Source organism: Callithrix jacchus, chromosome 22 (assembly GCF_049354715.1).
Source record: "Callithrix jacchus isolate 240 chromosome 22, calJac240_pri, whole genome shotgun sequence".
NCBI classification, from domain to species: Eukaryota; Metazoa; Chordata; class Mammalia; order Primates; family Cebidae; genus Callithrix; species Callithrix jacchus.
The window spans coordinates 40,538,776-40,548,938 of NC_133523.1; the positions used below are offsets into that span (position 1 = coordinate 40,538,776).

The following is a 10,163-nucleotide window of genomic DNA, read 5'->3' on the forward strand; positions in this document are numbered from 1 at the left end:
GTCCCATGGAGTTCTTGGCCCTGGTGACCAGGGCAGACAAAGCCTAACGGGAGGAGATGGAGGAAAGACTACTGATCAGCTGGGCACGGTGGCGCAGGCCAGTAATCCCAGCACTTTGGGAGGCCGAGGCGGGTAGGTCACGAGGTCAGGAGTTCAAGACCAGCCTAGCCAAGATGGTGAAACCCCATCTCTACTAAAAATACAAAAGTTAGCTGGGCATGGTGGCCCATTGCTGTAGTCCCAGCTACTAAGGAGGCTGAGGCAGAGAATTGCTTAAACCTGGGAGGCGGAGGTTGCGGTGAGCCAAGATTATACCACTACACTCCATCCTGGGCAACAGAGTGAGACTCCGTCTCAAAAAAAGAAAAGAAAAGGCCTCTGATTTGATGCACTTGACTGTCAAAGAAGGCAGGAGCAGTCACTCCCACATGGTGGCTCTTCTGGCCACCAGGGACATACCTGAAATTAGCCAGGCATGGTGGTGGGCACCTGTAATCCCAGCTACTCAGGAGGCTGAGACAGAATTGCTTGAGCCTGGGAGGCAGAGTTTGCAGTGAGCCAAGATGGTGCCATTGCACTCCAGCCTGGGCGACAGAGCAAGACTCAGTCTCAAGGAAAAAAGGCAAGGGGAAGGGAGGGGAATTGCTTCTGTGATTGACTCTCTGGGCTGGAGGAACAAGAAGATGGCCTGGCACCGTGGAACACACCTGTAATCCCAGCACTTCGGGAGGCCAAGGCAGGTGGGTCACGAGGTTAGGAGTTCAAGACAAACCTGACTAATATGGTGAAACCCCTTCTCTACTAAAAATATAAAAGTTAGCTGGGCATGGTGGCGCACTCAGAAGGCTACTCAGGAGGCTGAGGCAGAAGAATTGCTTGAACCTGGGAGGCAGAGGTTGCAATGAGCTGAGATCGTGCCAATGCACTCCAGCCTGGGTGGCAGAGTGAGACTCCATCTCAATAAAAAAAAAAAAGATGCCCTGTCACAGGTCTTGTCTGTTCTGTCCAAGGACATTGGTCCTGGGGAAGGCCTGAGACGACAGGAAACTTCTGGGGTCATTTCCACCTTGGCACAGCCAGATCCCCTCCCCAGGGAAGGAAGGCTGAGCCTGGCCTCCTCAGGGGCTGGGGCAAGGATTAAGAGACGAAAAGGACAAAAAAAGCGAGGCAAGGCTCTGGAAGCTGGTGGCACGCACCTGGCAGTTCAGGCCCGGCTGCAGCCAGGAGCACCACCTGGGGAACAGGGAAGGAGGAAAAGTGTGGGAAGGCAGGAAATTCAAATATGCCAAAGGCAACCAAGGAGCAATGCAGCTTTCGGGGCTGCTAGCGAGGACGTAATGTCGGGAAAGGAGGCTGCAGGGGTAGCAGGGTCTGAGCACACGGAGAGCAAGGCGTCAGAGCCTGAGGACAGGGAGTCCAGGAAGTCCCGGCCAACAGGGTTGGCACGGCCCCCCGGGACCTGGTCTTGAACTACAGACTCAGGTGATCATCCTGCCTTAGCCTCCCAAAGTGCTGAGAGGACAGGCACAAGCCACCATGACCAGCCTGGTGTCCACTTCTTAATTGTCCCATTCCTTGGTCTGGGACAATTAAGAAGTGGACAGCAGGCTGCTTCTTAATTGGTTAACTTAATTGGTTACCTGCTTCTTAAGTTCCACCTATGGATGCGTTTGGCTCATCTGCGCCTGATCACCACATGTGAACTTCAACCTGGGGATCAGTGGCAAATGAAAAACAACTCACCGTTTTATTCCACAAAGTTGAACCGGATTAGACTGGTTCCGAGGTTACAGGGACAAGAAGTTACTTGCTGTGACTCTGGCCACCACTCACTCCCTACCTTGGAGGGCTGTCGCTGTGTTTATCTTAGTAACTAAGACTCCTGGAGTTCTAGTGGCTTGCAACAATAAAGGTTTTTTTTGTTTTTTTTTTTTTTTTTTTTTGTGACAGTCTCACTCTGTTGCCCAGGCTGGGGTGCAGTGGTACTGCCATCTCAGATCACAGCAACCTCCATCTCCTGGGTTCAAGCGATCCTCCTGCCTCAGCCTCCTGAGTAGCTGAGACCACAGGGACACACCATCATGCCCAGCTAATTTATTTATTTTTATTTATTTATTTTTTTTTAGTAGAGATGAGGTTTCACCATGTTGGCCAAGCTGATCTCGAACTCCTCACCTCAAGTGATCTGCCTGCCTCAGCCTCCCGAAGTGTTGGGATTACAGATGTGAGCCACTGTGCCCGGCCCAAAGGTTTATTTTCTCGTACATACATGTTGGTAGTAGTGGCTGTGGGTCAGGCGGAAGGGAGAGCTGGGAGGTGGACGTTTCAATGAGCGGAGGTTTGGATCTGCTCTGCAGGGGCACACAGCATGGCCACTCACAACACAGAGCAATGCAAGTCACAAGTTGCCTCCTTGGGGTAAGAATGCATCCCCTCCCACAGGAGTACCGCAGGCCACATGGCGACAGTCAGGGACCTATATCCTCCTACAGGGAGGCAGTGAATGGAGCAACACAATAATCTAACACACCTCCCACCCCCCATCAGAGGCAACACCTCTTCCCATGTGGCTGAGGAGCTCTTGTCTCCCCTACAAAACTGTGACTATCGTAGGGACAAATTTTGTTCACTGCTGTGTCCCCAGCGATTGGCACGTTGTAAGAACTCAATAAATGTGTGTTGACTCAATGAATAAATAAATAAGTCTTGCTTTTCTGCCTCACACCTGCCTCTCCCCAAGCCGTGTCCCCAACTCAGGCAGCCTAGACTCAAATCCTCACTCCACCACTTATCTCCTGTGTGACCTTGGATAGACATTTAACCTCTCTGGGTCTCAGTTTGTTTATCTGCAAAGTGGGAAGGATACTATTTTGTGCTTTATTGGGTTGTTTATATATATATATATATATATTTTTTTTTTTTTTTTTAAGATGGAATCTCACTGTGTTCCCAGGCTGGAGTGCAATGGCGTGGTTTCAGCTCACCGCAACCTCTGCCTCTTGGGTTCAAGTAATTCTCCTGCCTCAGCCTCCCAAGTATCTGGGATTACAGGCACCTGCCACCACGCCTGGATAATTTTTGCATTTTTAGTAGAGATGGGGTTTCACCATGTTGGCCAGGCTGGTCTCGAACTCCTGACCTCATGATCTGCCAGGTTTGGCCTCCCAAAATGCTGAGATTACAGGCGTGAGCCACTGGCTCGGCCTGTAGAGTCTTCTATACCAATTAGCCATTGTTGTTTGGTTGGTATGTTTTGCAGAGGGGAACAGGGTATCACCCAGGCTGGAGTACGGTAGTACAATCTCAGCTCACTGCCACCTCTGCCTCCCAGGCTAAAGTGATCCTCCCACCTCAGCCTCCCAGCCAGCTGAGACCACAGGCTCATGCCACCACACCTACCTAGTTTTTTGTATAGACGTGGGTCTCACTATGTTACCCAGGCTGGTTCCAAACTCCTGGACTCAAGCAATCTGCCTGCCTCAGCCTCCCAAAGTGCTGGATTACAGGCATGAGCCACCACGCCCTGCCCGATCAGCAGTTATTGCTGCTGTTGTCGCTATGGGGAAGTGGCCAAAGGCACAGGTTTGGGGCCAGACAGTCCTGGTCTGTGTCTCACTCTGCCACTTGTTATGTTTGGCTTCAACTCCCCAAGCCTTAACGTCCTCATCCATAAAACTCAACCTCAGGACATTCTTGTGAAGTTCAGGCATGATTTCTCATGCAAAGCATTTAGCACCACCCCTGGTGCTACCTAAACACAAGCCTTAGCTGTGAGGATGTAGGAAGGAGGTGGGAATCCTACCTGTGATGATGACTGCACGTGGAGCACCCCTGCTGGACAATCACAGAACAGCAGGGCTGCCCTGACAGGAGACCTCTCTTATCTCAGCATCTTCAATTATAAAATTATGGTAATGGTGATGCCAATATGAGATTGCTTGAGGATTCATTGAGTTAATATGTGTAAAGTTTCTCGAGTAGCATGATGGGTTAAAGATGAGTACAAATTCCTTATCCTTCTCCCCATCCAGAGGTGGCATTTATTAGAATGAGATGGAAGTAACATTGTTACTGATGAAGACTTCAAGGAGACTGGCAGCTTCTGCTTACCGACTCTTAGAACACTTGCTCTTAGGACGCTGTCCCTGGAACTCAGCCACCATGCTGTGGAAGCCCAAGCCACATGGAGAGGCTATGGGTAGTTGCTACAGTTGGCAGCTCCAGTTGAAATCCCAACCAACAGTCAACATCAACTGGCAGGCATATGAGTGTGCCATCTTGGGTGTTCCAGCTCATTCAAGCCCCCATGTGTCTGCAGCCCAACCAACATTTCAAGAAGCAGGAAAACCATCCTGCTGAGCCCTGTTAACCCATGGAATCATAAGAGACAATAAAACAAATATTGGGCTTTTTTTTTTGAGACAGGGTCTCACTCTGTCACCCAGGCTGGAGTGCAGTGATGCAATCATGGCTCACTGCAGCCTCGACCACCTGGACTCAAGTGATGCTCTCACCTCAGCCTCCCAGGTAGCCAGGACTACAGGTGTGCACCACCACACCTGGCTAATTATTTTGGTACTTTTTTGTAGAGACAGGGTTTCACCGTGTTGCCCAGGCTAATCTTGAATTCCTGGGCTCAGGCAATCCACCTGCCTCAGCCTCCCAAAGTGCTAGGATTACAGGCATGAGCCACTGCACCTGGCCAATAATTATTGTTTAAACCACGACATTCTGGGGTAGTTTGTATTTAGTATTTAGAACATAGTAACCATGAGCTGCTACTATTATGTCATTCAATCTTCACAACTCTGTAAGGTTGACATTAATAATACCTGGATCAGTCCGTTTTGACACTGCTGATAAAGACATACCTGAGACTGGGCAATTTACAAGAAAAAGAGGTTTAATGGACCCACAGTTTAACGTGGCTGGGGAGGCCTCACAACAATGGCAGAAGGTAAAAGTCATGGTTCACATGACAGCAGACAAGAGGAGAGTGAGAGCCAAGTACAAGGGGTTTCCCCTTATAAAACCATTAGATCTCGTGAGACTTATTCACTACCAGGAGAACAGTATGGGGAAACCGCCCCCATGATTCAATTATCTTCCACTGGGTTTCTGGTGCATCAGGAGGGAATTATGGGAGCTACAATTCAAGCTGAGATTTGGGTGGGAACACAGCCAAACCATATCAGTACCCAGTTTTATAGGTGTGGAAACTAATACTGAACCCTTAACCACACTGTAGCATTTGATGGAAGCTGAAGGATTTCTCGTGTCAGAGATTTGGCTGAGGGAATCAAATATAGATCTGTGATTTGAGCAGGAAATGGCAAACCCAGAAGCCTTTTGGGAAGCATTTCCCAAGAGTGTAAGATACACATACTTCCCATCCATAGAAAAGCCAACAGAAAACCGTGTATCCGTAGGGATACATCACTCATCCACTGCTGGAAATTTTATATATTTATTTACTTACTTACTTATTTTATTTACTTTTTTTTTTTTTGAGATGGAGTCTTGCTCTGTTGCCCAGGCTGGAGTGCAGTGGCACAATCTCAGCTCACTGCAGCCTCCGCCTCCCAGGTTCAAGCGATTGTCCTGCCTCAGCCTCCTCAGTAGCTGGGACTACAGGTGCATGCCACCACATCCGGCTAATTTTTGTATTTTTAGTAGAGACAGGGTTTCGCCGTGGTGGCCGGGCTGGTCTCGAACTCCTGAGCTCCCAAAGTGCTGGGATTACGGGCGTGAGACACCATGCCCGGTCTAAATTTCCTCTTCTTATGAGGACATTCACCGTATTGGATTGGTGCCCACTCTAAAGACCTAATGTTAACTTAATTGCCTCTCTAAACACCCTTTCTCCAAATACAGTCATTTTCGGAAGTGCTGGAGGTTAGGACTTCAACACAGAAATTTGGAGGGAACTCAAACCCATAACAATGGGAAACTCGGAACTGGAGGGACGGTGGGCACAGGTGTTTTCCCAGGCAGGTAAGGGAAGGTTCCAATTAGGTTACAAGATTGTAAGGTCCATATGAGCAGAAACCTATGTTCAAATTGTTCCCTTCTATGTGTCTGAACTGTACTGGCACAGAAGCGATGCCCAGTAAATGTAAACTGAATGAATGAAAAAATGAAGCCAGTCACAGTGGTTCACGCCTGTAATCCCAGCACTTTGGGAGGCAGAGGCAGGCAAATCACCTGGAGTCAGGAGTTTGAGACCAGCCTGCCCAACATGGTGAAACTTCGTCTCTAAAAATGCAAAAAAAATTAGCCAGGCATGGTGGCAGGTGCCTGTAATCCCAGCTACTTGGGAGGCTGAGGCAGAAGAATCGCTTGAACCCAGGAGGCGGAGGTTGCAGTGAGCTATCGTACCATTGCACTCCAGCCTGGGTGACAGAGCAAGATTCTGTCTCAAAAAAAAAAAAGTGAGTGAGACTCCATTAAAAAAAAAAAAGACATTGGATCATTGGATCTATACACGTATTTTACTTTATGTTTGTTTCCTGGGTGAATTGTAAGCAAAAAGCTTGCCCATAAGAAGATAGGTTAAGCCAATGATCTTGTGTTGACTCCTTCTGGAATGTAACTCTGCATCCTGAGACTATGGTTCCTATAAAGTTTGTTTCAAGTGTTTGTTATATTTAATTATTGCATTTTTTTTTTTTTTTTTTTTTTTGAGACAGGGTCTCGCTCCATTTCCCAGGCTGGAATGCAGTGGTGCAAACATGGCTCACTGCAGCCTTGGCCTCTTGGGCTCAAGCGATCCTCTCATCTCAGATTCCCAGTGTTGGGATTACACAGGCATGAGCCAGCACACTTAGCAAATACAATGGTTTTAAACGTTAAAAAAAAAAAGACTCCCTCTCTATTGCAGCTATAAAAAGACGTTCTATTTTGCATCATGAAATTGCTCTAAAGAATCAATTTTCACTTCAGGAGGCCGAGGAGGGTGGATCACTTGAGCTCAGGAGTTTGAGACCAGCCTGGCCAACATGGTGAAACTCCATCTCTACTAAAAATTTTTTTTTTAATTAAAAAAATTAGCCAGGTGTGGTGGCAGGCATCTGTAATCCCAGCTACTCAGGAGTCTGAGGCAGGAGAAACGCTTGAACCTGGGAGGTGGAGTTTGCAGTAAGCCAAGATCGCGCCACTGCACTCCAGCCTGGGTGACAGAGTAAGACTCTGTCTCAAAAAAAAATCAGTTTTAATAGAGTGGCACATTGAGAACATTCCCTAAACATTCATTCTGTTCTCCTGTGCAGCCAGGAGGCTCCAGTTAATTTTGCTGTTACCAACCTAGTTTGTTAACTCTGCAGATTTGTGTCTTTCCTTGAAAGGATAATTTAAACAAAAGAGTCTAAGATTATCTTAGAAATTTTTGCAATATCTGAAAAAAAAAAAAAAAAAGAACCTCCCAAAGAAACTTGCATTCTGATTGGTTGTATTCCTTGATTGTTTGTTGCCATAGTGACCAGGAGGGTTAAATTCTGTATTTCCTAAAGAATAAATACTGGTTGTTTTTTTTCCGGCAAATCAAAAAGGATAATTTCTCTCCTTTCAGGAGCAAGATGTAATAAAAGCCTAGGGCTCTTCTAGATTTACGTTTTATCAAAGAAAGTGAGAGTCTCGTCTTATCCAAATTAACAGAAGCACTTAGTCCCGTGTCCAGTCGCTTGAGTGGCGGTGGTCGCTCTCCGAAGGGCAATTACGAAATGTACTAATATTAGGTACAGAGCGCCACATGGTGGTCAATTAGAGAACAACATGACCGTATCTACTGTTACTAAAAGGAGACCCCCCCGCCCCTTCCTGTCTGTTAAGGCTGCCCTAGCAAATTAATACAATAGGCTTGTTCCTGTTGGTCTTAGTCTGATTGGGACAGAACCCTTGACTGCTTTGACCCATAGAATATGACAGATATGACACTGTGCTGGGCATGGTGGCTCACACCTGTAATAACACTGAAAGGCAGAGGCGGGCGGATCGCTGGATCCCAGGAGTGCAAGACCAGCCTGGGCAACACAGAAAGACTCCAACTCTACTAAAAATAACTCTTAAAAATATGTTGGCATCGTGGTGCGCGCCTGTAGTCCCAGCCACTTGGGAGGCTGAGGAAGGAGGATACCTGGAGCCTAGGAGGCCGAGAATGCAATGAGCTATGATGGCATCGCTGCACTCCAGCCTGGGTGACAGAGTGAGACCCTGGCTCAAAAAAAAAAAAAAAAAAAAAGAAAAAAGAAAAAGGCCAGGGTGCAGTGGCTCACACCTGTAATCCCAGCACTTTGGGAGGCCGAGGTGGGCAGATCAAGAGGTCAGGAGTTCAAGACTGGTCAACATGGTGAAACCCCATCTCTATTAAAAATACAAAAATTAGCCGGGCATGGTGGTGCCCACCTGTAATCCTAGCTACTCAAGAGGCTAAGAAAGGAGAATTGTTTGAACCCAGGAGGCAAAGGTTGCAGTGAGCAGAGATCACACTACTGCACTCCAGCCTGGGTGACAGAGCGAGATTCCGTCTCAAAAAAAAAGAAAAATTAAAAATAATAAAAATAAATAAAAAGCACCTGGTCTGGGATTTTTAATAGTTACTGAATGTGTAAATCGCAAGCTGCCAATGTTATCTATGTTGATCAGGGCATTTTCAGTCTCAAGCAATAGAAATCCAAGTCAAGCTGGCTAAAGGAGAAAGAAAAATTCACTGGCCATCTTATTGTAAGACAATAGCGTGGCTTGAAGATTAAAAACAAATTGAGGCCGGGCGTGGTGGCTCACGCCTATAATCCCAGCACTTTGGGAGGCCGAGGCGGGTGGATCACGAGGTCAAGAGATCGAGACCATCCTGGTCAACACGGTGAAACCCCGTCTCTACTAAAAATACAAAAATTAGCTGGGCATGGCGGTGCCCGCCTGCAGTCCCAGCTACTCGGGAGGCTGAGGCAGGAGAATTGCTTGAACCCAGGAGATGGAGGTTGTGGTGAGCCGAGATCGTGCCATTGCACTCCAGTCGGTAACAACAGCGAAACTCCGTCTCAAAAAAAAACAAACAAATTGAATTCTCTTTTCCATAGTAGCTTCAGGGAGAATATCTTTCAAGGCTGTGCATGTGGCAATCATTCAGGAACCCAGATTCTTTCAGATAGTTGCTCAAAGTGTAGTCCCGGGACCCGCAACAGTCCCTGGAAATTCACAGGAAATGCGCATTCCCAGGTCCCACCCCAGACCTACTAAGTCAGAAGCTCTGGAGGCAGGACCCAGAAAACTGTGCGCTAACAAGCTCTCTGGGAAATTCTGATGCCCACTTTGAGAGCCACTGACCTCATGCCCCATCACCATTTGCATAATTGAAGCTGCCACCTCTGAGTGACTTGGTGCAATGGAAAAAAAGAAAGTCCAGAGCAAGAGATTTCCTTGTAAGCAGGTAAAGTGGAAATTGCACAAGTCAAATCCATTTGCAAGCCACTGGGGAAGACCCAGTCATGTGATCACAGCCAACTTCAAGGGAGGCTGGGAAATGTAGTCCCCAGCCAGGTAGCTATGTGCCGGAGGAGAAGGGGAGATGGGCTTTTGCTGTCCAAAGGTTTTTGTGTGTGTTTGTTAAGAGACAGGACCTCACTCTGTCGCCCAGGCTGAAGTGCAGTATCTGCAGCCTCAACCTCCCAGGCTCAAGTGTGACCCTTCCGTCTCAGCCTCCCAAGTAGCTGGGACTACAGGTGCATGCTACCACACTCATCAACTAATTTTTGCATTTTTTAGGAGACTAGATCTCAATATGTTGCCCAGACTGGTCTCAAACTTCTGGGCTCAAGCAATCCATTCACCTGGGCCTTCCAAAGTGCTTGGATGACAGGCATGAGCCACCACTCCCGGTCTCTGTCCAAAGCTGCAGGCACACTCCTCAGGGTCCCAAACTCTTCCTTGTTACCTGAAAGCAGAAATAAATAGTTCTCTGGTGCAGGCAGTTTTCATGAACACCTCCTCAGGTGATATGGTGAGGCTTTGTGTCCCCACCCAAAGCTCATCTTAAATTGTAATTCCCATAATCCCCATGTATCAAGGGAGATACCAGGTGGAGATAACTGAATCGTGGGGGTGGTTTCCCCCATGCTGTTCTCATGATAGTGAGTTCTCATGAGATCTAACGGTTTTATAAGGAGCTC

General features: G+C 47.6%; 1 pseudogene across 7 annotated transcripts in view; it reads right to left on the reverse strand.

Moving 5' to 3' along the window:
- PPP5D1P (uncharacterized) overlaps window positions 1-10,163 on the reverse strand; it is a 105,092-nt pseudogene that overhangs the window by 51,715 nt on the left and 43,214 nt on the right. The window contains exon 3 of one of the 7 annotated variants that reach the window (XR_013531010.1): window positions 9,825-9,928. The exons of the other annotated variants lie outside the window; for them this stretch is intronic. The product of XR_013531010.1 is annotated as an uncharacterized PPP5D1P, transcript variant X11 (transcript). The remainder of the gene's footprint in view (window positions 1-9,824; window positions 9,929-10,163) is intronic. 7 annotated transcript variants of the gene reach the window in all.